At 38.8% G+C, this 24,727-nt stretch overlaps 1 long non-coding RNA gene across 1 annotated transcript; it reads right to left on the bottom strand.

Annotated features, from left to right (window-relative positions):
• Positions 1 to 2,282: 2,282 nt before the first annotated feature.
• LOC145526903 (uncharacterized) lies at positions 2,283 to 24,643 on the bottom strand. The gene is made up of 2 exons (XR_014069288.1): positions 24,597 to 24,643; positions 2,283 to 4,395 (listed from the first exon to the last, which is right to left on the bottom strand). It is a non-coding gene; the product is annotated as an uncharacterized LOC145526903 (long non-coding RNA).
• Between the last annotated feature and the right edge of the window lie 84 nt (positions 24,644 to 24,727).

The following is a 24,727-nucleotide window of genomic DNA, read 5'->3' as shown; positions in this document are numbered from 1 at the left end:
TTTAATGGCTGAGTAATATTCCATTGTGTATATGTACCACAGCTTCCTTATCCATTTGTCTGCTGATGGACATCTAGGTTGCTTCCATGTCCTGGCTATTGTAAACAGTGCTGCGATGAACATTGGGGTACACGTGTCTCTTTCAACTCTGGTTTCCTAGGTGTGTATGCCCAGCAGTGGGATTGCTGGGTCATATGGCAGTTCTATTCCCAGTTTTTAAAGGAATCTCCACACTGTTCTACATAGTGGCTGTACTAGTTTGCATTCCCACCAACAGTGTAAGAGGGTTCCCTTTTCTCCACACCCTCTCCAGCATTTATTGCTTGTAGACTTTTGGACTTTAGAAGTATCTTAAAATAGATAACAGTCCTTGCAAATGTGACATGTCCTCCCCCCCCAAAAAAATCCCACACGTTTAGTTTAGATCTTAAACTTCTTGGTTGTTGATTTTCAGTCACTCAGTCACGTCTGACTTTTCGCCACCCCATGGACTTCAACACACCAGGCTTTCCTGTCCTTCACTATCTCCCAGAGCTTGCTCAAACTTATGTCCATACGTTTGGTGATGCCATCCAATCATCTCATCCTCTGTCATCCCCTTCTCCTCTGCCTTCAATCTTCCCCAGCATCAGGGTCTTTTCTAATGAGTCAGATCTTTGCATCAGGTAGCCAGAGTATTGAAATCCAGCTTCAGCATCTGTCCTTCCAATGAATATTCAGGATTAATTTCCTTTAAGATTGACTGCTTTGATCTCGTTGCAGTCCAACGGACTCTCAGGAGTCTTCTCCAACACGGCAATTCAAAAGTATTGATTCTTTGCTGCTCAGCCTTCTTTAGTCCAACTCTCACATCCATATATGACTACTAGGAAAAACCATAGCTTCGACTAAATAGACCTTTGGTAAAGTAATGTCTCTGCTTTTTAATATGCTGTCTAGGTTTGTCATAGCTTTTATTCCAAGGAGCAAACATTTTTGTTTTTAATTTCATGACTTCAGTCACCATCTGCAGTGATTTTGGAGCCCCCAAAAATAAAATCTGTCACTATTTCCATCATTTCTCCATCTATTTGCAATGAAGTGATGGGACTGGATGCCATGATCTTCGTTTTTTGAATGTTGAGTTTTAAGCCAGCTTTTTCACTCTCCTCTTTCATTTTCATTATGAGGCTCTTTAGTTCCTCTTCATTTTCAGCCATAAGAGTGGTGTCGTCTGCTTATCTGAGGTCATTGATATTTCTCCTGGAAATCTTGATTGCAGCTTGTGCTTCATCCAGCCCAGCATGTCAAAAGATATACTCTGCATACAATTTAAACAAGCAAGGTGACAATATACAGCCTTGAAGTACTCCTTTCCCAATTTGGAATTAGTCCGTTATTCTATGTCCAGTTCTTACCATTGCTTCTTGACCTGCATACAGGTTTCTCAGGAGGCAGGTAAGGTGCTCTGGTATTCTCATGTCTTTAAGAATTTTCCACAGTTTGTTGTGATTCACACACTCAAAGGCTTTAGTGTAGTCAATGAAACAGAAGTAGATGTTTTTCTGGAATTCTTTTGCTTTTTCTATGATCCAGCGGATGTTGTCAATTTGATCTCTGGTTCCTCTCCCTTTTCTAAATCCACCTTGAACATCTGGAAGTTCTCTGTTCACATACTGTTTCAGCCTAGCTTGGAGATTTTTGAGCATTACTTTGCTAGCTTGTGAGATGAGTGCAATTATGTGATAGTTTGAACATTATTTGGCATTGCCTTTCTTTGGGATTAGAATGAAAACTGACCTTTTCCAGTCCTATGGCCACTGCTGAGTTTTCCAAATTTGCTGACATAGTGAATGCAGCACTTTCACAGCATCATCTTTGAGGATTTGAAATAGCTCAACTGGAATTCCATCACCTCCACTAGCTTTGTTTGTAGTGATGCTTCCTAAGGCCCATTTGACTTCACATTCCAGGATGTTTGGCTCTAGGTGAGTGATCACACCATCGTGATTATCTGGGTCATTAAGATCATTGTGTAGTTCTTCTGTGTATTCTTGCCACCTCTTCTTAATATCTTCTGCTTCTGTTAGGTCCATATCATTTCTGTCTTTTACTGTGCCCATCTTTGCATGAAAAGTTCCCTGGTATCTCTAATTTTCTTGAAGAGATCTCTAGTCTTTCCCATTCTATTGTTTTCCTCGATTTCTTTTCACTGATCACTGAGGAAGGCTTTCAGATCTCTTCTTGCTATTCTTTGGAAGTCTGCTTTCAGATGGATATATCTTTCCTTTTCTCCTTTGCTCTTTTGCTTCTCTTCTTTTCTCAGCTATTTGTAAGGCCTCCTCAGGCAATCATTTTGCCTTTTTTCATTTCTACTTCGGCAGGATGGTTTTGATGGTAGGGACTGTCTATGAGGAAAACTGGGTCTTGCTGTGTTGCCATGCTCGGTAAATCTTTACTCCAATATTTATTTATGGGTGGGTTGGGTTCCCTCCCTGTAGTTTGGCCTGAGCCCAAATATAGGGGTAATGGTGGTAATGGCAACCTCCTTCAAAAGGACTTATGCCAGCAGGCTGCTGCTCCCAGGACTGTTGTAGTCAGCGCCCTGACCCTGTGGTAGGCCACTGCCAACACATGCCTCTGGTGGAGACTCCTAGACACCCACAGGTAAGTCTTGTTCAGTCTCTTGAGGGGTCCCTGCTCTTTTCTCCTTGGTCCTGGTGCACACAAGACTTTGTCTTTACCTTCCAGAGTCTCTGTTTTCCCAGACCTGTGGAAGTTCTGTAATCAAATCCCAGTGGCCTTCAAGGTCAAATTCCCTTGGAGTTCTCAGTCCCTTTGCCAGATCCCTAGGTTGGGAAATCTGTTGTGAGCCCTAGAGCTTTTGCAATAGTGTGAGAACTTCTTTGGTATAATTGTTCTCCAGTTTGTGGGTAGTCTGCTCAGTGGCTCCCTGGTGGGGCTAATGGTGACCTCCTCCAAGAGGGCTTATGCCACATGCCATGCCTCCCGGGTCTGCTGCAGCCATAGCCCCTGTCCTGCGGCAGGCCACTGCTGACCCGTGCCTTTGCAGGAGACACTCAAACACTCAAAAGCAGGTCTGGCTCAGTCTCTTGTGGGAGTCACTTCTTGGTAGTTAAACTTTATTGACTCATTTTTCTCATATCTATTAAGTCTTTAATATTAGATTAAGACAATTAAGTTCAAAGGTTTTCCTCCTATTTATTCTTAATCTCAGACTACTAAATTTGCCTTGGCACATGCTTCATCCTGCATCCACATAAGGGAGAGTGTATATAAACACTGAAAAAAAAATAAAAACACTTAGATAGCACATTTGTTATCTTTTCAAGGACAACACCTCTGCTTACCTCACTTCAGTCACGTGGAAGTCCCTTGAAGGAAAGGATTTTGTTTTGGTCATTCATACCTGCTACTGCTGTAATATATTATTTTTCACAAGTTTCAGCAACTATAAAGGTTGGGGAATAAACAAGAGAGGAAGGGAACTAACTTCATTCATCTAACAATTATTTTTTAGAATCTACTCTGTCTCACAAACTATGCTACGAACTTGACCTACATCATTTGTCTGCAGAGCAACTTTGTGTTGGGTTTGATTACACCCATTTAATAGAAAATCAAGTCTTAGGGTGGCTTTGCAACAATTTCTAAGCCATACACTTAGAAAGTGGAGGAGGTAAAATCTGAAACCAAATCCGTCGCAAAAGTCTATGCTTTTTCCACTTCACTAAGCTCCTTCATGCAAACAAACAAAACCCATAAACGTAAATTATTTACTCTGTATTGATAAACAATATAGACCCTCATGCAAACCAATTACCTAAAAATGCATTAGTGGACATTGTTATATAACTAACAACTCTAGTCTGAGGCATTCAATAAAATGATACATTCGTGAAAGGCTTCAGTCCTGCTGAGTTTTGTCTCTGTCGCTTAGTGTAAATAACAGTCCACATTGAAATCGGAAACAGCTTGAAGGGAAAGAGTCTGCATTTACAGACACCAGGATAATTGCGGAAACTAAATCCAGACACGTTTCCACAAAGCAGACAGACCTCCCCCTCCCCGCTAAGACGGGAACTAGCCCAGCTCTTCATCTTTCCTTGGGCAGTGGAAGAATATGTGGCAGCAGAAACTTGCTTAAATAACACATTTTTCCCTCAAAGGTAACACCCAGTTGAAGAAGACCTGCAATGGCATTTTATAGGATCAGGATCTTAGCTTAGTTTTCTTCCTAGAAGTGCACACAGGTGCATCAAGTTGACTTGCTTTAGGAAGGAAGTCCTCCTGTAAACCTTGGGCTGGTAGTAAAACAGTCCTGAGTCTGTCCCAGGCATCCTCTGGAGCAGGCAGCCAAGGTCCGGATGAGGGAGAGTTTCTGGGGACAGTCTTCTGAGGAAGGAGACAGTGTGAGAGTAAAAGGGGTCATAGAAAACACGTGCTTCAGTACATTGATATTTTACATGAGGAAACCAAAACATAAAGAGGTCAGTGGACTTGCCCAAGGTTGTTGACATGTAAGAGGCAAAGTCAGTCATTGCGTGCCTCTTGCTACATTAAGTCACCTGAGAAAGCCCCAAACCCAAAACCCAGATGGAGACTCTGGCCAGAGCCAGGTTAGTGAGTCTGGCTGATCTGACTGATTTGATTGTTCAGAAAGCCAAACTGATCTCCATTAATACTCCAGAGACAGTTAATAGTTCATGAGACATTTTTTCTTTTCAATGGACTCTCATCTCTGCATAGTCTGCTTTTTATTTTTCACTCTCTTTTTTTGTTTGTTTTTAAATACACCAAATGGTTTGTGACCCAGGATCTTCAGACCCACATTTCTCCAGAATGTTCATCCCTATTTGTTTCCTTTCTTACAAAAGACTCTATAGAGAACATCAAAGTCAAAGAACTAAAAACTGCATCTCTTTTCTAAATGACATGTTAATCTAATGTGAAGAATATGGTATCAGCTGAATTTATTCAAAATAAAAAATAAGAAAATGAAATCAAACGGCACATCCTATATTTTTTCAAAACTGCCTGAATATTGAAGTGAACTGAATTAACCATGTATCTATTATCTTTTCTCCAGCTTCATTTTCCATTGATTTTAAATAAACATTCTGCAAGGTTGTAAATTACGTTCACTTTAAATGGATACATTCTCCTTTCTTGAAAACAACTGAAAGATTTGCATTTCCACATCTCTGTTCATCCTCTGCCCCACCCCAACTCCTCAACGTTCTTCCAAAATCCATTCTATGTACCCCATGTCTACCTCCACAATATGCTCGTTCCATGCCCTGTCTGCCCTGAAAGATATCTTTTAAATAGCCATCTCCTACTCAAATGTTAGTGAGCATATGAAAAACTAATTCTTTTCTACAGCCTTTCTCAAGCTCTCAAACTGTAGAAAGCTTTTCTTCCTTTTAACATCAGTAGCACTTATCATTTCTGTCATTTAATTGGCACTAAAGAAATTCTACCTGAATTCAATAGATACAAGGAACATAGCCCACAGGATGTACATTGGCCTTTGACATCATTGGCAACATCCTGGAGAGCATCATTAATATAGTTATTGCCTTTGGGGTAAACAGTGAGATGAGATATCCACGCAGTCAAATTGAGCTAGAGAAGAAAAAGACATTAAATGCCGCCTGGTAAACAAGGAGCCTGTTTGTTGAAAGGAAAAGAGGTTGTTCCCTGGGCCAGAAAACTGCTCATCCTCCTGGGCTCCTCAAAATTGTCATCAACATGTAATTAATCAATGTTGTTTAATAGTTTTCCAATCTGAACCCCAAACTCTTATCTTACTGATAACCACCATTCAAAACACATTCATTAAGCATCTACTGTGTGCCAGACACTATTACAGATGTTGAAGCTACATGGTGAAAAATAATAATTTAAAAATTCATTGTTGTATTGGAACGTACACTCTAATGAAAGTATAGATAGAAAGTAGTAATAATAGCAAATTATAAAATATATAATAAGGTAGTCATTTCTAAGGAGGAAAATGAATCAAAAGAAAATAATGCCTGCAGAATTTAATTCTTCCCTGTGATCATTAGATAAGATTTACTGGGAAAGTAAGATTTCAGCAAGTTATATGAGGAGAGGGAGGAGCAAGACAAGCAGCTATCAAATAGAAAGGTATTCTATTCCAGACAAAATGAACAGAAAATGCAGATGGTCAGACTGGAGGACAAGTGTGCCAGGTTCGAGAAGCAGCATAGAAACTGGTGCAGCTGAGTAGAAGGTGATAATGTTCCAGGGGAACCGGGGGAGGGGAGGGGTCATTGGACCTCAGACTTCTCCTCTGAATACATAAGGACCCATCCAAAGATTGTGAGCTGTGAGCAATGATGCAATTTGACTTGTATTATTCTCTAGGGAGAACTGACTGTAAAAGGTTCTACTTTCTGTTGTGATAGATTAGGTAATTCAGAACTAGAACTAGAAAAGCAGGATTAAAAAAAAAGAAAATCAGGAGCCATTTTCCCTTAGGAGTTTATATGTATTTAGCAAGAGATTTCTGCAAGGCTAAAATACTAAGTGGAGCTTTCAGTAGACTCAGATGACTAAAGGGACAAAAGCTGGAGTTGAGAGTCAGTGGTGCATGTGAGGTGAAGTGAAGTGAAAGTCACTCAGTCGTGTCCAACTCTTTGCAACCCATGGACTATACAGTCCATGGAATTCTCTAGGCCAGAATACTGGAAGTGGGTTGCCCTTTCCCTCTCTGGGAGATCTTCCCAACCCAGGGATTGAACCATGTCACCTGTGTCTCCTGCATTGGCAAATGGATTCTTGACCACTGCACCACCTGGGAAGCCAAATAATTTTAAAAGTATAGTTAATTCAGAATGTCAGTAAAGAAGAGCTAAAGACACAAAGCAAGATGAACAAAAAGCAAATAGCAATGTGATAGGTCTAGACCCAAATGTGTTAGTAATCAATATAATAATAATCACATACAACCTAGACTAAATATAAATCAAATTCTCTAATTTATAAACAGAAACTGGGGCTTCCCTGGTGTTCTGGTGGTTAAAAATCCACCTGCCAGCACAGAGGACGTGGGTTCAATCCCTGCTCCAGGAATATCCTACATGCCACATGGCCACTGAGCCTGTGCACCACCCCAACTACAGAAGCCGATGCACCCTAGAGCCTGTGTGTGTTCTTCAGCAAGAGAAGCCACCGCAATGAGAAGCCTGTGAACTGCAACAAGAGAGCGGCCCTTTTCACCACAATTAGAGAAAGCCCACCCACACAGCAACGAAGACCCAGAACAGCCAAAAATAAGACTGTCAGACTCAGGTGTTCGTTTTTTTTTTTTTTTTTAATGCAGCTATATGCTGCTTACAAGAGATACTTTTAAAATGTAAGAAAATAGAAAGGTTAAAGTAAAAGTAGAAAAATATATATCCTATTTTCTGATTACTTACCTATCATCTCTCAGTTCTAAAAAATCCCTCTCTGCTTATACCCTACAATCCCAGGCCTGGGATCCTGCAAACTACATTTCCAGACCATTAGATGGATTTCTATTGGTTGTGCGAGGAAGTGTCACTAGAGAGAATGTGTGAGGCCAAAGAAAGGCGAAAAGGGACGACTTCCCATATTCCTGTTTGTTTTAACAGTGGCCACCAACAATGGTCCCCAGAGTGACAGGTCAAAGCCACCAGCTTCCACGGACTCTCCCAGAAGCAGCCACATTGGAGCCCATAGTGGACAAGAAGCTGAGAGAGATCTATCCTGGGTCTGAGACACAGTACCTCTGTATTCCTCCCTGCATTAAGTGGCACCACATTCCCCTTCTCACCACCCCCCCACACACCCTGGGTTTTAGCAGCATCTCTACGGGGCTCTTCCTTTCTTTTCAGCTTTTTTCTTTTGTTTCCCAGACTAGAATAGTAGTTGCTTTCTACAGTTATCATTTCTGGATTACAACAGTATTTCTTTTAGCATATAGACTCTCTCAACATACGCTGAAGAAGGAAATGACAACCCACTCCAGTATTCTTGCCTAGAAAATTCCATGGACAGAGGAGCCTGGTGAGCTACAGTCCATGGGGTTGCAAATAGTTGGACACAAAAGAGACACAGAAAACCTATGAAACCAATTCCCCTTATTAAATATTTTTCTTGAACTATCTAAGAGGATTTGTTTTTGGCTTCCTAACTTGAATATTGGTACACTATGAAAAAATAACAAAGGAAAGCTGGTATAATAACAGATGCTAAGTCACTTCAGTCCTGTTTGACTCTGTGTGACCGTATTGACTGTAACCTGCCAGGCTCCTCTGTCCATGGGATTCTCCAGGCAAGAATATTGTAGTGGGTTGTCATGCCCTCCTCCAGGGTATCTTCCCAAACCAGTGATTGAATCTGTGTCTCTTATGTCTCCTGCATTGGCAAGCGGGTTCTTTAACACTAGCGCCAACTGGGAAGTCCCAATAACAGATGAGGTACATTTAAATGAAAAAGTCATACTAGAAATAGAGATATTTTTAAAGGTAATGAACTACTAAAATATTATATATGTTTTATATATATAAATAAATATATATATATATATACACACACACACATATTTAATAGCATGTCCTCAAAACTTATAAAGCTAAAAAGAACTAAGGAAAAAGCCAGGCAAATCCATAATTATAATGGTCATTTTTGACACACCTCTTCAGGAACTGATAAGAAGTAATTAAATATTGAAATGAGTTGGGCAACACAAGTTCAGAGTGGTAAGAGAGGAAGGCAATGATGGACAAATGAATTTGGAGTTCTTTACAATGCCTAAGAAAGGGGTGGTAGAGGAAAACTTGGGGGGTATAGCTTGTGGAGATGAAGAGTAGTGTTTGGTCTCTAAGTCTGAGTCTGTTTCTCTTTCATAGAAGGGTTTATTTGTGTCATATCTTAGATTCCACGTAAAAGTGATATCATACCCTTTCTGATTTACTTCACTTAGATGTAATCTCTAGTTGCATCTCTGTTACTACAAATGGCATTATTTTATTCTTTTTTATGGGCAAATGGTATTCTATTGTGTATATGTACCATGTCTTCTTTATTTTTTCATCTGTTGATGGATATTTAGGTTGTTTCCCTGTCTTGGCTCTTATGAATACGGCTGCTACAAACATAGGGGTGCATATACCTTTTTGAATTATAGTTTTGTCCAGGTGCATCATCAGACTTGTGGTTGCCAAGGGGAAAGGGGGGAAAAGAGGGATGAACTGAGAGTTTGAGCTATTAGATGCAAACATCACATTTAGAATGGATAAATAGCAAGGTCCTACTGTGCAGCTCAGTGAACTATATCCATAATGGAAAATATTGAAAAAAAGTATATATGTGTAAATTTGAATCACTTTGCTGTACAGCAGAGACTGGCACAACATTGCATATCAACTGTATTTCAATAAAAAGAGAAATTTATAAAAAGAGAAATGGTTGTAGGCTGAGCCAGTGAGATTTCCTAACATTGGATGTAGACCATGAGAGAAAGAAGCAAAGATAAGATGTGGACAAATGAAAGGACAAAACTGCCATGAGCTGATACATGGAAGACTTTGTGATAGTAGACTGGGAAAGAGGATGCGACTTCAGTTTGGACATTTGCATTTGAACTGTCTTTGATTTCTGTATCTACCACCTTTCCAATTTGAAGTCACTTAACTCACTTCCGGTTAAACAGAGTGAAGTAAATTAGAAAAACAAATGTCACATATTAATGAGTACATTTGGAATTTAGAAAAATGGTAGTGATGAGCCTATCTGCAGGATAGGAATAGAGACAAAGATGTGGAGAACAGACTTGTGGACATGGTGGGGTAGGGGAGGAGGGAAGGGGAGGACAGATCGAGAGAGTCGCATTGACAGAGATGCACTACCGTGTGTAAAACAGAGCTAGCGGGAAGTTGCTGTTTAACACAAGGGAGCTCAGCTCAGGGCTCTGTGATCACCTAGAGGGGTAGAACGGAAGGAATGGGAGGGAGGGGATATGTAATATTCTCAAGGCTGAGTCACGTTGTTGTACAGCAGAAATGAATACGACTTTGTAAAGCAATTATCCTCCAATAAAAAAAAATTTCCAATCATGTACAGATCTGAGAGGTGGACCACAAAGAAGGCTAAACTTTGAATAATGAATGCTTTTGAATTGTGGTGTTAGAGAAGACTCCTGAGAGTCCCTTGGACAGCAAACAGATCGAACCAGTAAATCCTAAAGGAAATCAACCCTGAATACTCATTGGAAGGACTGATGCTGAAGCTCCAATACTTTGGCCACCTGATGTGAAGAGCCAACTCATTGGAAAAGGCCCTGATGTTGGGAAAGATTGAGGGCAGGAGGAGAAGGGGACGACAGAGGATGAGATGGTTGGATGTCATCACCAACTCAAAGGACATGAGTCTGATCAAACTCCAGGAGACAGTGAAGGTCTGGGAAGCCTGGTGTGCTGCAGTATACGGGGTCACAAAGAGTCAGATACGAATTAGTGGCTGAACAACAACAAAAATATTTTAAAATGTATCATAAACAAACAAACAAAAAGTACTGTTGGACTGCTCTCTGGAGAGCCTTAGCCTTCAGGACTTTCTGGGTTTGGTTCCTGATGCCTCTGCAGTCTTATCATCTCTCACCCCCCATCCCTTGCTCTTTGTTTTCACCATTCTGAACTAGCTACAGCTCTGCTGACTGTTCTTACATCCAAATCCTTTATGCACTGTTCTTTATACTTGGAATATCTTCCCTCTCTTTGCCTACACACATGGATTCACCTTTCAGTCAAGTAATTATATTCTGCAGGAATCTTTACTGAAGACCAAATCTAGCGTGCATGTTGCCTTTTATAGACTACCATCATCCTTATGTATACAATGATACACCACTTATCACTGTGTATCATAATTGCTCATTTATTTCTGTTTTGCCCACTAAACCAAAAGCCTCCTCGGGGCAAGCAGCAAGACCTGTATGCACACCTGACCCAGAGGTGCCTGACACATTCCTTAGGGCTGTGGAAAAACTGTTCAATAAATAGATTTTCTGTCTAAGGCACAAAAACACTGACCATGAGGACATATGATTCCCCAAAGATTGGAAAGTTTTTGTGTTTTTTTTTAATCTCCATGTGTTCTTAGAAATTTAATTTTGACGTATAAATCAATCACACAACAACTGGGAAAAAAAAAATTCACTGAAAGCCAAGGATACACATTAGCTTGAATTTTTTACAACATTGTTTCTGTTTTAAGTTTTGGATTTTTGGCCATGAGGCATTTGGGATCTTCGCTCCCTGGTCAGGGATCGAACCCACATCCCCTACATTGGAAGAAGTCTTAACCACTGGACCACCAGGGAATCCCACATATCAGCTTTTGAAATGGATACACCTTGTACTAACACTGTTCCTCCATGTGTGGATTTCTAGCAATTCCTACTAAAAATGTGCAACAGAATGTTCTGCAGTTCCTTTGGTGTAAAGGATGTACGTTGTTTTATTCTCAAGCATATGAAAATAAGTAAGTTAATTATGAATAGCATTGTCAGAAACTCTTCTCCTTCAGAGAAATAAAAGCTGTCATTGCCAGCTGAAGTTTGAAAACTGAAGCTTACTTTCCTGACACTTCAGAGATGCCTGCTGCCTTGATGTATTAAGACACAGGGATTATTCTTTCTGACTGCTGCTTCAGATCTTCCCACCTGACCGCAAACCTGCTTCATCTTTCCTAGACAATTATTCCATCTAGCCAGCCAATGTTTCTCAAATTCAGAGAGGCTGTAATTACCTACTTCCTTGTGTGTATGTGTTCATATCTGACTCTTTGTGACCCCTTGGACTGGGGCTCACCAGGCTCCTATGTCCATGGAATTCTCCAGGCAAAAATACTAGATTGGATAGCCATTTCCTACTCCAGTGGATCTTCTGAGCCCGTGGTTCAAATCCACATCTCCTCCATGTCCTGCCTTAGATGTGAAAAAAAGATAAACCTCAAAACAAATAAGCAAACTGGAGTAGTCACAGAAGGAAGGGAACTGCACGTCTAAGAGTCTCAGATTTGGAAGAAACCTTGAAATTAAAATTTTTATTTTAGAAAAAAACTACTTTGAAAGCTCATACATTAATTTCTTTTTTCATCTAATTCGTAACTCTAATGATGTATCTATTTTGGAAAAAGCAACAAATTTTATCCAGAAATTAAACCTAAACTTCCTGTGTTTAAAAGCATGCTTCATAACTATTTTGTAATTTTTAGTGTATATAATTTTAAAAGCAGGTAAATGGCCTATGTCAGTCTGATTACAGTGAGCCTTTTGTTACATTCACCCCTCTGGGTAAGAATTACACATCTGGCAAAGGTGCCTTCCTCACTGGCTTTATACCAACATCCCCAACATTCCTTTGATGTTGGTGTTTAGCTTTGTGTTAGAAAGCTCAAAGAGGAGAGAAAGAGGCAAGACCAAGATGAGTCCTAATTGAAGAAATCTATCTCACAAGAATCTATAACAAGAAGAAAAACAGGTGTGTTGCTAAGCAAAGTATTTTTTCTCCTGCCCTATTCGTGCCCTTTTCAAACATCTCATTTATGAGTCCAAAGCAGCTGCCACTGCACTCTTTTGTAAGCAAGAACTATTCTATTTATTCTCCCGCTGCTCCTTAGAGATTTATACAGTGCCGATTTTTTTTTTTTCTCTCCTTAACATACTAGAAGCATAATGCAGATATGGAACACTCCTTAACTGGAACATAAAGATCTTTATTTTTTTTAATTTGATTTTCAGCACATTAAATTTACTCATAAAAACATTCTTAAAATATACAAGTTTTCTTTTTTAGCAAAGTATGCCTGCATGTGTGTTCAGTCGTATCTGACTCTTCGTGACCCCATGGACTATATAGCCCACCAGCTCCTCTGTCCATGGAATTTCCAGGCAAGAATATTGGAGTGGGTTGCCATTTCCTACTCCAGGGGATCTTCCCAATCCAGGGATCAAACCCATGTTTCCTGCACCTCCTGCATTGGCAGGCAGATTTTTTACCACTGTGTCACATGGGAAGCCCTAAAAAAGTATAATAAAACATAAAAAACCCCAAATAGTAAATTTTAGGTTTACAATTCAAAATCAAATTAGTAGAATATTAAATATTCATAAAACCATATCTTTTAAAAATATGTATAAAATTACCTTCAATTATATATACAGGTTATTTCAGCAATGTCCACTTATTCAAAGAGTAGATATTTTGTAAAACAAGAATTCTCTCTGCTCACATATGCATAGATTAGATTTCCCTTCATTTTTAAATCTGATCCTTAAAGATATTTTTAACAGATTGCCTACAATAAATTGCTCGGCCACAATCAATTTTGTGCATCCAGATGATTACAGGCAGTATAAAATAAATGGGAAAAATAAATTTTTAAATTACACCTTGATGTTTTTGGATATGCTGCTTTTATCAACATTTATATTCCATTAGGAAAAGCTGTAGAAGCATCTAAAAAGAATTCTAAATCCCAGAGTTCTTGTCAATTCTATCTTTTCAGTAAAAGGCAATCCTTATTAGAATCACAAAGCAATTTCATGCAAAAATAATTTTAAATCCATCCAAAAAAAATCTGTCATTGAACCCCAAATTGACTTGCCTGTGTTTTAAATTAAACAATTCAGTCAAGTCGTTACAAGGTCCATTAAAGCAATGCATGACCAGATCTGTCATTTTATTATGCCAACTACAGCAAAGATCTATAGGTCAGTCATCGGACTGTTTGCCTTCTATTTTCTGGAGAGATGAAACCTCTTAACTGAATCCTACACTTGATCATTCCCAAATCCCAAGCTATATTTCCTGATCCCTACTTTGATTTAAAATCAAATTCATCTTCTGGTGTTCAGTGTGAGTTTGCTTCAGGCTTGACTTAAGAGATTTACGAATAGCATTTACTGTTTGCTTGCTGACCACGCCAGTGCTCCTGATCCCTGTGGGTGACTTCCACAGGCTGCAGGTGTGTTGGGAAGTAGGAGAGGGAGGTAGACTGGAGGATGATATCATGCAGCAACACTCAGCACACTTGCAATTGAAGCCAAAACAAATATTTTGAGGAAGAAATAACCTCCGGGTAGCGCATTTGATGTGAGGATACAAAGATGTCTGAAAAGTATGCCATTTCCAATCTTCCTGCTGCTGCCTACTTCTGGACCAAGTGCACCTATGTTGCAGAGACAAAACTTGATGGAGGTGATGTAAACGGGAGTACACTCTCATGTATACATTTATTTTGTACAACACTCGATCAGATTTTTGCTAAAACTGCATTGTTTTCTCACTTGAAAAGTTCAAAGTTGAAAGTCTGTGTCCAGGAACAAATACTGGCAGCAAGCCCCAACCAAAGCCCTCCGAGGAAAAGGGGGTAAGGGAGGGACAAATTAGAAGGTTGGGAGAAACATGTACACACTACTATACCTAAAACAGAGAAACAACAAGGACCTACTGTATAGCACAGGGAACTATATTCAATATGTTGTAACAATCTATAAGGAAAAAGAATCTGAAAAGACTACATATATATGTGTGTGTGTACATATATATACATAGAATCACTCTGCTGTACAGCTGAAACTAACATGATACTGTAAATCAACTATAATTTTTTTTAAAAAGGGAAAGAAAGCCCTCCAATCGCTATTGAATTAAAAGAACGGGAGGAAATAGGTAGTGCTGGAAGGAAATAAGTCTGTGTTACAGTGTAGAAAGCTTATCAACAGGCTGCAACACCCAGTAGGAAGTAGTTACCCTCCGTCCCCAAAGTTTAATGGTCTGAAATTTCCAGCATTGCTAAGAGCATTCCCTTGGCATATAGAACTGACACTGCCCTGCTCTTTCTTACCATTTTAGTTACCCTCCTTACTGGCTGCTGATCAGAATCCCTGGAAGTAGAGTTTGGAAGGCTGCATTCTTCTGAGCAACCAAAGCATGATTTTTGCCCAGGAGAAAGAACCTCTGCCTTAAAAGTTCTGGTGCCGCATATTACATCTCTCTGAACTCCCTCCTTGGATAACTGCATGCATGTACGGTGGATTTTTCCAACTACCACTTACATATGTATGAACCACAAATCATTCTCTCCATCCAAGAATATCCTCCAGGCTCACTTTATCAAGGTTCTACTAGATATCTTCACTTACCTGTCCCATTGGAATCATAATCACACACATACACTCTCACACATACTCTCTCTCTCACACACAGAGGCATGTACACACTCAAATTTGTATTCATAATTCACAATTCTTATCTCAGACACTAACAGGGATACCTGCCCATGACATGCACTCACAACCTTTGGAGTAATTCTAGATATTTCTTCATTACGTTCAGTTTTGTAATAAGTCCAGTAAATTCTATTTTTTAACAGTCTGTACTTAGTTCAGGACCTCATGCATTCTGATTTGGATTACTGAGGTATCCTTGCAATTGGTTCCCCAGCATTTAACAAGAGATACCATGGTTCTCTAGTAAAAAGTTGTCACTTCCTCTTTGACTGATCTGGAGTGATTTAATTTTCCTACTCCTCAAGTAATAACTATTAAAGTAGATAAGCTGGTAAAGCACCTAGCCCTAAACCTAGAAAGAATAAAGATAAAATACTTGCTTTTTGACTCCTTCAGAGTGGGGAAGTCTTCATACTGTTTTCAAAATGATTCTTCTAAATCATTTTCACAGACAATTCACAATCACGTCATTTGCTTACAAACCTCTATTGATTCTTCAAATGAAGCTAAAAATTGTTAGCAAAGCATTCAAGGCCCTTCATGCTCCACTCCTCCTGTCATTCTTTCCTCAGGTTTCCAAAGCTGTCTTTATGTCAATTTTGTGAATGCTATCATTCACTTTACGAATTAGTTCTATCACACAAACTCCATTTACTTGTTCATGGTCATACTATCATTGTTGTCTGCTGCCCCCTGCCGGCCACTGAGAAAAGCCAGCACTGCTACGACCAGAAGGGAAGCATACGTGTGTATGTATTCAGTGGCTTCAGTCATTTCCTACTCTGTGCAACCCCATGGAGTGTAGCCCGCTAGGCTCCTCTCTCCATGGGATTCTCCAGGCAAGACTATTGGAGTGGGTTGCCATGCCTTCCTCCAGGGGATCTTCCGGACTGAGGGATGGAACCTGGGTCTCCTGCGTTGCAGGCAGATTCTTTACAGTCTGAGCCACCAGGGAAGCCCAAACTTGATCATTAATTCCAAGTAATGATCTGCCTCGTATAAAAATGTACTGAAACACACAGATCCGGTTTTACTATAATTTTCAAACTTTTTCAACGTGACATGAGCCGAATAGCAGAATGAATTCACAGCTAAGCGCTCTAAGCCATGTAGCGCTCTTCACTGCCTCAGCCTTCCTGTAAGCTTTTTGCAGCTAGAGAGATTCCTATTAAAAAAGGAGCCCAGAGAGCTCCTTTCACGGTTCTCAGGGGATCACCACCGCGGGGTGAACTCTGCTCCCCTTGTACAATGAGTTACAAATAACCTTCCTTATTGTACGAAGGTCGAAAAATATTGGCTGGTATAAGAAATCAGTAGGACCTTTTTTTTTTTTCCCCCGATAACATTTTAGCTTCTCTTTTTATAATAGCTCTACTCATTCATTTAAATTTGTGATGGGACCAGATGAGACTCCCAATATGAACAACATGTAATTTATTGTATTAAAAAGAAATCCATATTTGCCTTAAAAGGGATTCTAATCACGTAACAGTATTATTTTAATTCTACCAGTGACCTATAAAGCCTATTGATAATAAATGCATTCTGTAATCCATCTTTCACCATCAGGTAGTTTAGATGTCTTATCCTCTGACATCAGTCTACCAAAATGCTTAGTTTCATTGCTCATGTAGCAATATAACATTTCTAAACATTCACATGCTATGCTTATTCACTCAGTTGTGTCCGACTCTTTGTGACCCCATGGACTGCAACCCACCAGGCTCCTCTGTCTATGGAGATAGTCCAGCCAAGAATACTGGAGTGGGTTGCTGTGCCCTCCTCCAGGGGGTCTTCCCAACCCAGAGATCAAACCCAAGTCTCCTGCATTGGGCAGATTCTTTACTGTCTGAGACACCAGGGAAGACCATTTCTTATTCTCCCCAATTTACCACCCTCCACTCTCCCATTAAGGCTACTAGGCTATTTCCTGCATTTTTGCTCAAATGAAGGATGCAAGGGGAAGAAGTCAGAGAAAGGTGGAGTGTTAATAATTTTTTTCCAATTTTGGTGTTTGAAATAACAAACTCCTTAGAGGAATATGCAGGCAAAGACAAAAGATTTGGAGGCCATAAAGATTTTACAAGTGAGCTTGAAGCGGGAATGGGGAAGGACAGGAAAAGAGATACAAAAGAGGGGTTCATAACAACACAGGTGAATGTGGGCCCCAGATAAAAAGTTCATGAAACTTGCCTCCCCAGGAAGACAGAATCACTGGCGATTAAAGAATGAGACCCAAGGGCGTGGAAGGCCAGAGCATCTTCCAAGGGAAGAGTCCTCATAAGCAGGAGTCATTAGAGAACACATTTAGGTAGATTGGTCCTATATCACTCACAAAACATGAAGATAGTGGAATGATTCTGTGTCCCCAAGATGAAGAAGCAAAGAAGCCACCAAGACCTAAAGGGACTGGGCAGACAAGCTCAAGGGACACCTTGGCATGAACTTCAAAATCAAAGGTCAAAATTCAAATGGGACAAATGACATCTCGCTAGATCTGCTCAGGCAGGCACTCTCACAATTCGGTGGAATTTTGTTAAGCCACAGACATTTTATTTGCAGAATTTAGATATCTATCCTGAGTGGAAGATTCTGGAATTGGCCAAGATTAAGTTTTTCCCACTGCAGTGAAATGGGGGTGTGAAATAAACATTAGACTAACGGGAGGGAAAAAAAGTGGATCTATTTTTTATAAATGTGAATTTGCAGCTCTTACAATTCATTATAAATTCTCCGTTCATTTGAATTCATTTAACATTCTCATTTTGTGTTAGAACTCATTACCATGTACAGAATTTGTCATCATAGCACAAATATTTATTGATCATGTACTTTGTATAGGACAATGAGGATGTGTTGAATTAGATTACCTGAGTGGTAAGTTTCATGCCATTAAATGTGTTTCTAATTTTTAGAAGATATAGGGAAAGAGGATATTTAGGAAATAACATTCTTGTAGAGTGCTTTCCTAGAGGCTCAGATGGTAAAGAATCTGCCTACAATATGGGAGACTCAGGTTTGATCCCTGGGTCATGAAGATGCCCTGGAGGAGGGCATAGCAACCCTCTCCAGTATTCTTGCCTGGGGAATTCCATGGACAGAGGAGTCTGGGGAGCTAGAGTCCATGGGGTGGCAAAGGGTTAGACATGACTGAGCGATTAACACTTTCATTCTCGTAAAAATCTATCCATCTGTAATAATGCATTTCTTACTGAGTTTCAGAAAAAAAAACCTATGGCCAGCTTGAATTTCTTCAGATGGCTAAAGTGATGAATATTTGAAACAAACATATAATAGCATTGCCACATCTTGTGAGTCTGCAAGACAGGATTCATGGAGTCCAACTAATTGATCCAATTCTCACATGCATACCTTCTTTAAGTTTTTAAAAATGCTGGAAGTATTTCAAAGTTTGAACCACTTAATAGGCATCCAAAAAAATACTGAAGTTCCACTTCAGAACTGATAATTAGAGTGATATTTTATGTTAGATCGCACTGCTGTTCCCATCTCAATATTCTTAGATATTTCAAGATGCTCAGTGTGTTAAGAATGAACAAAAAGCTTAGGTAGGCTGGCACAGTTTGCAAGTGAGATTCACAAAGCCTGGCTCCTCTTTTTAGCTTCTGACTCTTTCCTTTCACAAGGCAGAAAAAGATCTATTTGACACAGTGCTCAAGGATTCTTTTATTCTGTCACTCTTAAAGCAGAGAGTAAAAAACACCTTTCCTCTTCCCCCACTAATATATTTTGTGATTCTTCCATCAACCCAGCAACTCTGAAAATCTGCTGAAAGTTACTTTAATGCACCCACATAGGAAACTACATTTTCTTCCTGAAAGGAAAAAAAAATTCAGTTCACACTGAAATATGTATCTTATGTACAGGCATATACTATCTGCCAAGTCACTTCAGTTGTGTCTGACTCTGCGACCTCATGGGCTGTAGCCTGCCAGGCTCTACTATTCATGTTATGCTCCAGGCAAGAATACTGGGGTGGTTTGCCATGACCTCCTCCAGGAAATCTTCCCAACCTAGGGATCGAACCCTCATCTCTTATGTCTCCTGCACTGGCAGGCAGGTTCTTCACCACTAGTGCCACCTGGGAAGTCCGGCATATGCTATACACATATATATGTGAGTGTGTGTGTGTGTGTGTGTGTGTTTAAATTAAGAAGAGGTGGCAAGAATACACAGAAGAACTATATAAAAAAGATCTTCATGACCCAGATAACCACGATGGTGTGATCACTCACCTAGAGCCAGACATCTTGGAATGCAAAGTCAAGTAGGCCTTAAGAAGCATCACTGGGAACAAAGCTAGTGGAGGTGATGGAATTCCAGCTGAGCTACTTCATATCCTGAAAGATGCGGCTGTGAAAGTGCTGCACTCAATATGTTAGCAAATTTGGAAAACTCAGCAGTGGCTACAGGACTGGAAAGGTCAGTTTTCATTCCAATCCCAAAGAAAGGCAATGCCAAAGAATGTTCAAGCTATTCACAATTACACTCATTTCACATCAAGCAAAGTAATGCTCAAAATTCTCCAAGTAAGGCTTCAACAATATGAAAACATCAAGATGTTCAAGCTGGATTTAGAAAAGGCAGAGGAACCAGAGATCAAATTGACAACATCCATTGGTGGCTCAGAGGTTAAAGCGTCTGCCTGCAATGTGGGAGACCCGGGTTCAATCTCTGGGTCGGGAAGATCGCCTGGAGAAGGAAATGGCAACCCACTCCAGTATTCTTGCCTGGAGAATCCCATGGAGAGAGGAGCCTGATAGGCTACAGTCCACGGGGTTGCAAAGAGTCGGACACGACTGAGCGACTTCACTTCACTTCACTTCTTCATTGGATCATAGAAAAAGCAAGAGAATTCCAGAAAAACATTTATTTCTGCTTCACTTACCATACTAAAGCCTTTGAGTGTGTGGATCACAACAAACTGTGGAAAATTCTTAAAGAGATTGAAATACCTGACCACCTTGCCTGCTTCCTGAGAAATCTGTATGTAGGTCAAGAAGCAACAGAACTAGACATAGAACAGCAGACTGGTTCAAAATTGGGGAAGGCTGTATATTGTCACCCTGCTTATTTAACTTGTATACAGAGTACATCATGCGAAATGCTAGGTTGGATGAAGTACAAGCTGGAATCAAGATTGCTGGGAGAAATATCAATAACCTCAGATATGCAGATGACACCACACTAAGTGGAGAAAGTGAAGAGAAACTAAAGAGCCTCTTGATGAAAATGAAAGAGGAGAATGAAAAAGCTGGGTTAAAACTCAACATTCAAACAACAAAGATCATGGCATCTGGTCCCATCACTTCATGGCAAATAGATGGGGAAACAATGGAAACAGTAACAGACTTTATTTTCCTGGGCTCCCAAATCACTGCAGATGGTGACAGCAGCCATGAAATTAAAAGATGCTTGCTCCTTGGAAGAAAAACTATGACCAACCTAGACAGCATATTAAAAAGCAGAGACATTACTTTGCCAGCAAAGATCCATCTAGTCAAAGCTATGGCTTTCCAGTAGTCATGAATGAATGTGAGAGTTGGACCATGAAAAGGGCTGAATGTCGAAGAAGTAATGCTTTTGAACTGTCTTGTTGGAAAACATTCTTGACAGTCCCTTGGACTGCAAGGAGATCAAATCAGTCAATCCTATCCTAAAGGAGATCAATCCTGAATATTCATTTGAAGGACTGATGCTGAAGCTGAAGCTAAACTACTTTGGCCACCTGATGCGAAGAGCCGACTCATTAGAAAAGACCCTGGTGCTGGGAAATGTTCAAGGCAGGGGGAGAAGTGGATGACAGAGGATGAGCTGGTTGGATGGCATCACTGAGTGAAGGAGTTTGAGCAAGCTCCAGGAGATGGTGACGGACAGGGAAGCCTGGTGTTGTGCAGTCCATGGGGTTGCAAAGAGTATGACATGATTGAGCAACTGAACAGCAACAGAATATTATATACACTATGTGTATAAATATAAATGTGATATATATATATATACAACTTTGATATAAAACTTCTAGGAACTGATACTTTAACATATGAAGTAAGGAGAATAATTGAAGAGAAACTGAAAAGCGAGAACACAAAAGCAAAGTCTATATCCCAGATTACATGTTCTGATAGACATTTGTACAATACCAAATAGCATGCAGAGTCAAACTTTAAAATGAGAGTTTTCTAAAAATGATACAAATGAGCTAATTTACAAAACAGAAATAGACTCACAGCATAGAAAATAAACTTATGGTTACCAAAGCGGAATGGTGGTGGGGGGAGGAATTAATTAGGAGTTTGGGATTAATATGTACACACTCACTACTATCTACAAAATATAAGGTTGGATAATCAACAGCCTACTGTATAGTATAAGGAATTCTACTTGATATTCTATAATAATGTATGAATACATGGGGAAAGAATCTGAAAAAGAATAATATATGCGTATGTAAACCTGAATCACCTTTCTCTACACCTGAAACTAACAAACATTATAAATCAACCCTACTCCAATAAAATTCAAGAAAATAGCTTTTTAATTTTTTTAAAATAAAAAGATGAAATAAATAAATATAATAAGAGCTTTCTATTCACTGAATGATATATTTAAATCATGAAAATATTTAAGGCATAGAGTTATAAACAGTTTAGTTAACAGCACAGAAGACAGGCTTGGAAACTACACTAGTAGAAAGAACAAAGTGTGATGCTCTGGTAGAATATTGACAGGGACACATTAATAGCCTCACAACATATGGGCGTCTTACTGCTACAAAGCCACCACCAGCATAGAGTGGGGAAGGAGATTGTGAAGTAGGAGCAGTAAAAGTTTGGAAGTTTGCAATAAAGAAGAAAATATTTCAAAACTCATTGCTAAAAGCACATTGTGGATTTTAAATGAGTATGAAAGATCAACACTTTTGAATATAGAGCTTTAAAAGCCCATGTCTTCAAGAAGGCACTATATTCCCATGGCTATTTCAAAGTCTTCCCTTTTATTGTTTTTTTCACCAAATTATTCAAAATCTTGTGCCAATATTCAAAGTTTGATTTGTCCTATCCTTTTTAACTGATACAAATAAATTTCTAATAATAAAGTAAACATGGGGGAGTACCTAAATAATAGATATTGTTAAAATATATATGTTTTATAAAAATAAAGGAAGAATTTCCAATGGTTCAGCTTTCTTAACTTTTTTGTTCCCCTCCAATATAACATAACCTCTTTGAAATATACAGTTCTGAAAAATATTACTTAAAACTCATACATCTTCTTGATATTAGGGGAAAAATCTTTAGTCCACTCTATTTTTTAAGTAAATAATTCACAAGCTTCAATATGTTCAAACTATTATCTGTACAAATTGTTTCAACCGCATGACCATTTTAAAACTGAGCACAATGAAAACACAGCAGAAAGTCACAAAGTAACACTAATACAATCATAATTCACACCATAAACATGAGATATGTCATCGACCCTCCTTCCTCAAAAGATATACAAATTTAATACTAAAAAATTAACACACCAAAATCTAAAACTTTTACTAGACAAGTGACTATCTACCTATAATCTGTGAAGGGTCTTCTCTTGAGACTTACAGTAAGGAAAACAACCCCTTCAAAACTTCCCAAACTTAATAGCACAAATATTTTGAAAGATAATTAAAGATTTAAATCTTCTCCTTAATCAAACCTCAGAAGAGAAAAACTCAAAAGCACAAAGAACTAAATAGTCTGACTATATCATTGATAAAAATGCATTTAAATAAGAAATTCAAAATGTATTTCCCTAATCCCCCTTAGCAAATTAACTGAAGTAATTAGTAGTCAAATAGAGAAGTATTAGTCATTGCACGATTTACAGTAACTTCTTCTTTACGTGGTAGAAATGATGCCCATATATATTTGGAAGCAAAGAACAGAATTACATCAATGTTTCAACATAAAGACACACTTTAAATTTTAATTTTGCAGGTATTTCCCTAATTTTAATCCATATGTAAGTGTTTCTAAATACCTAACAGCATATTAAAACAATTGTGAAATAATTTTTTTTTACAGCTTCATTTTGAGATTTTTTTTTTCATAGTAACTTACTGTTTGAGTGGCCTTGGTTATTTATACGTAATGTCACTTGCTTTTCATTGGATGTGCTGGCAAGAAATTCTGACTAAGATTTCAGTTGATTTGTTACTCTAAAGTGCTAATTTTTCTCAGCTTGACAAGTAAACATAAAAGTCTTTTCTTACTGCCTATTGAATTTTTTGATAGGAAATAAAACATAAAAATGATTACATGTTCCTCCAGGCAATTTGAAATCAGTTCAGTGGTTCATCCAGACCTGAAAACCCCCAGAACTCTACATGAGTAGTGTATATCTAGACGACAAAGTTAAGCACAAATGTTTAAGGAGAGTCAGTGTATGGAGACATGACATCAAGCTCTTGATATTGATCTATGCCTTAGATCACAAGAATTACAAACTAATTGCTGTAGTACTTCATCATCACTCACAGATGTTCTAAGAAAACTTTTTCAAGTGGAAACTCTAAAGTTTAATCTAACATTATACATATATATATATGTTTTATTTTGCATTTGAGTATAGTTGATTTACAGTGTTGTGTTAATTTCAGGTGTACGGCAAAGTGACTCAGTTACACATATACATATATCTATTCCTTTTCAGATTATTTTTCCATGTAGGTTAGTACAGCATGTTGAGCGTAGTTCCCTGTGCTATACAGTAGGTTCTTGTTGATTATCCATTTTACGTATGTATATAGTGTGTATATGTCAATCCCAAACTCCTAATCCTATAATGTATTAACACAAACATTTCAAGACAAGACCTACACTCAATTTATATTTCACTTGATAAGTAAGGAACTTATATTGATCACATACATAAATGCAAATACACCTATAAGAATAAGCAATACTATTGTATAACTAGAGCTACATACCTACATTTAACTGACTTCAGTTCAATTCAGTATCCAGGCAGTTTTGAAAACATATAAGATGTGCCATTTGATATCATTTTCTTCCTTTTCTTATTTTTTTTATTTTGAATAGATTCAGCAGATATGAATATATGTATAACTGAACCTAACAATTCAACAACAAATAACTAAATCATTGTGCTATACACCTGAAACTAACACAAAATTGTAAATCAATTATACTCCAATAAAATTTAAAAAATTAAATAAATCAAATAGGACTAAGTCCTTATAAGAAGAGAAGAATTGGACACAGAAATACAGAGAGAGGCTTACATGAGACGGAAGAAGATGGTCATCTACAAGCCAAGGAGAAAAGCCTCAGAAGAAACCTACCCTGCCACACCTTGATATGGGGCTTCTAGCCTCCGAAATTGTGACAGAACAAAGTCCTATTGTTGAACTAC

Source organism: Giraffa tippelskirchi, chromosome 11, assembly GCF_054371585.1.
Source record: "Giraffa tippelskirchi isolate mGirTip1 chromosome 11, T2T-mGirTip1v1.2.pri, whole genome shotgun sequence".
Taxonomy (NCBI): Eukaryota; Metazoa; Chordata; class Mammalia; order Artiodactyla; family Giraffidae; genus Giraffa; species Giraffa tippelskirchi.
The sequence above is the reverse complement of the archived record's forward strand: the minus strand, read 5'-3'. Positions and strand labels throughout refer to the sequence as shown.